Source organism: Suricata suricatta, chromosome 10 (assembly GCF_006229205.1).
Source record: "Suricata suricatta isolate VVHF042 chromosome 10, meerkat_22Aug2017_6uvM2_HiC, whole genome shotgun sequence".
NCBI lineage: Eukaryota > Metazoa > Chordata > Mammalia > Carnivora > Herpestidae > Suricata > Suricata suricatta.
In genome coordinates this window covers 18634110-18638235 of record NC_043709.1, presented here as the reverse complement: position 1 = coordinate 18638235, position 4126 = coordinate 18634110, and positions in this window count along the sequence as shown.

The following is a 4126-nucleotide window of genomic DNA, read 5'->3' as shown; positions in this document are numbered from 1 at the left end:
GAACTGAGAGTTGAAGGGGAAGGGGGAGGGGGAAAAGAGGTGGTGGTGATGGTGGAGGGCACTTAAGGGGAAGAGCACTGGGTGTTGTATGGAAAACAATTTGACAATAAAGTATTATGGAAAAAAAATAAAATATTTGTGGATAAAAAAAATATATATAATTGGAGTCAATGTGGTAATATTTGATTTAATACATTTTGCATTTATTATCATGAGTGAGATTGATATGTACTTTCTTTTATATTGCCTTTGGCTTTTAAGCTGTGCTAGTTTCATAAAATGAATTGGGGAATATGTTTATTCCATTTCTTTTCTCTCCTGTAAAAACTATTTGTGTGTGGTGTTTTCTTGGTGGGATTGTTTTTTTTTTAATTATTTATTCACTTTGTTCAGTGACTGTAGGAGCATTCAGATTCTCTGCTTCTTTTTTAGTTTCTTTCAGGAATGTATATTATTATAGAATTTGTCCATTTCACTGAAGTTTTCAAATTTGCTAGTATAAAGTTATTAATATTTTCTTTTAAATATTTTAAGCCTTCATCTGTAGTTGTATTTCATTCTAATTATGTTTACTTGTAGTTTTACAGTCTCTGCCTGTCTCTCTTTCACCCCTTTGTTTTGATCAGACTTCCTGGAAGTTTATAAGTTTTGTTAGCCTTTTCAAAATCGAACTTTTGGTTTGTTGCTCTTTATTATATTTTTCTGCTTTTCATTATTTGGGGGGTTATTTTCTAATTTGTATAACTTCTTAAATTAGAAAAATAAATCATTAATATTTAGACTTAAGAAAATAAGCTATGTATTTCCTTTTATGTATCACATTTGCTAAATCCTACAATTTTGATAAGTAGAATATTCAGTGTTTAATTCTGTTTTTATTATTTTCATTATTATTTCTTCTTATACCCCTCAGTTACTTAGGTAATTTCAAATATATGGGAATTGAAATTTAGGGGCAGAGGGTACCAGTTTTCAACAAAATTTTGTCAGAAGTCTTGGTCTATAAATTATAATAGAGTATTTCAAATCTAGATTCAACAGCATATAATAATGATTTTCAACTGTTTTTGACATACAAATACAAATTTCATGTAGTTCAACATATAGAAACTTGCCTTATGGCCTATAATATCTTCACTTTACATAAAAGTTTTGTCTATTCTTGAAAAGAATATGTATACATTATTGTTGAGAGCAGGTTCTATATATGTCCCTAAGATGAATCATGATGTTGTTTAAATCTTGTATGTTTTACTCATTGTCAACATGAACTATCAATTACAGAAAGAGATATTCACAAATCACTACAGCGGATTTATCTAATTCTTTTTGTAGTTTGCAATTTTTTGCTTTATTTGTTTTGAGCTTATGTTATTAGGACACTCAAATTAGAAATTGTTTCACCTTCCTTATAAAGCAAATCATGTATCATGACCCTCTTGGCTTTAAAAATGTGTCTATTACTATTATTTTTCCTGTATTTTTATATTTTAGATGTACCTATTGTAAATACCATGTAGCTGAGTTAGGAATTTTTAGTCTTTCTTTGTCTTTTACTTAGAAACGTTAGTCCATTTACATTTATTCTTTTTACTGAATTACTGAGATTCATTACCACTGTCTTATTTTTGATTATTTGTTCTAATATGGTTTTCTCACCCCACCCTCCCTTTCTTGCCTTCTGGTTAAATTTAATATCTTTTTTGTTCTTTTAGAGACAACCCTAGACATTTTAATATCATCTTTAGTTATTTATGTTTTAGTTAAACTGTATTTTTGCCTTTTTAGAATACTTAACTCCAGTACCATTATTCCTAATTTATATGCTATTACGTTTTTGTTAATGTTTATTTTTGAGAGATAGAGTCCTTTGGGGGAGGGACAGAGAGAGGGAGACACAGAATCTGAAGTAGGCTCCAGGCTTTGAGCTATCAGCACAGTTTGATGTGGGGCTCAAACTCACCAACTATGAGATCGTGTCCTGGGCCGAAGTCAGACGCTTGACCAACTGAGCCACCCAGGCACCCCTGTGCTGTTATTTTCTGAGATTTAAGTTCTGTCTTGATTTTTTTTAATGAAATAGAGACTATTCTGTTGTTTTATACAGGTAACATTTGTTTAGATTTACCTATAAGCTTACTATTTTTTTCTCACCATTCCTTTTTACATCTGAGATCTTCATTTGACAATTGTCTTCCTTCGGAAATAAAAGTTCCTGAAGTGTACTGAGTTAGATGCCAATTCTGTTAGTTATGAACTGAGTTTTGTTTTGTTTTAGTTAAGTGTATTTTGCTGTTCTTAAAAAATAGTGTCAATGTCTATATGGTTATTCAGTTGACTATTTTAGTACATTATTATTTTAGTTTCTGGTTTTCATTGTTACTAGCAAGATATCAATGCTGTCACTTTTAATCATGATGTCTTTATAGGTAATCTCTATATTCTGTCTGTCTGCTTTTAAAATCTTCTCTTTGGCTTTGATGTTCTGCAGTTCCACGTGATGTTTGGATTTCCGTTAATTTATGCTAACTTAGATTCTTGAATTTGAGGGTTGAGTGTTTCTTATGAATTCTGGAAAATTATTAGTTATTATTCCTTTGAATATTGCCTCTCCCCATTTTCTGGAATTTCCAATATAATATTGGGCCTATGTGCTTACTCTGTCCTCCAGATCTTGTAACCTCTCTTTCCTATTTTTTCTTTCTGCCTCTGTGTATTTTAAATAATTATTCAGTATTATATTCCAGCTTACCAGTGCATTTTCACTTTTATCTAATCTGCTGTTTAATCTGTGTATTGAGCTCTTAATACAATTTCTTATATTTTTTATTTTTAAAAATTCTGTTTCATTCCATTTTGGATCTGCCTGGTCAGTACGGTTTTCCATGTTTCAGCATTTGAAATCTTTTATTGCTTTAAATCTATTTTATTTAACATTTATTTTATATTTGTATCTAATTATTCTAGTATCTATTGTCTTTGCCTGTTTGGTTTCTGTAGTTTCTTTTTTCTGCTGATCCCTAGCTCATAGTGTTGTTTTATGTATTTAGTGAATTTTCATTTTTTGTATATATTCATTGAAGTGTATCCAAAGGAGTTCTTGAAATTCCTGTGTTGGCTTCTACCAGGCCCTGGGAGCACTAGCAATCCAGCGCACTTTAAAATTTCTGCTTGAGGCTTTTCAGGCCACAGTGTCAGTACAAATACCAAAGTCAGCACGCCTTTGTCATTAGGAATTCTCAGGACAGTATATATATTTTTTCCACCCACCCCATCCCCCTTCCCCTTCTTCTCAGAGCCATTCGCAACATAGGCTTCTACTAGCTGGATTTTTTTGTAGTTTACTTCCTTATGGGGGTTCCCAGCTTTATGTGGGATTTTCTGATCTGAGCACTCATTTTACTTGGGTCCTAAGGTTTGTCTTCTGTCCCAGCATATGTGGCTCATTAAAACCAGGTGCTAGGCCACCAGGAATTCACAGAATCTCTCAAAGCAAATGCTGTCTGTAACCCTTGTTAAGTTCTGTGGATTTTTTTTTCTTTTCTAGCCTCGTATGGTTTTCCTTATTTTAGCACTAGTCCAGCCATACTTTGTAAAAGATGTTTTTGTCAAGCATTTTGTCAAGATGTTTTTTAGAGGTGGTCTCTACATAAGTAGTCTGCCATATTGCTGGAGTTGGATGTATTACTTCATACTTTAGTGTAAAATTCACTCTGCAAGGGAATCTTTGTGTAAAATGTATACATAATGCATATTAAATTATTTTTTTTAACTTCTGTGTTATAGGGCTATATTTCACGTTCTTCAATGGTACTGTTTAATAGTCTGATTTCTGTAGGTATAGTATATTTTGTTAGAGATGGAAAGAGATAGCTATTGATTCTTTTGGGGACTATTTAAATGTTATTAGGCATATGTTTTTGAGAGTATTTATAATAAAATACTCTGAAATACTCTGACTTTGCCCTTAGGGCTTCTTTATCTTTTTAATGTTGTTAGTTGTGCCTTGATTTTCCCCAGGGTTTGAACGTGCTTTGGAGGTGCTATTTAATCAACAAAAGTCCTTGTTAGTGGTAACTTCTTTTTTAGCTGCTGTTACAAAAGAGTAATAAATATTTATAATTAT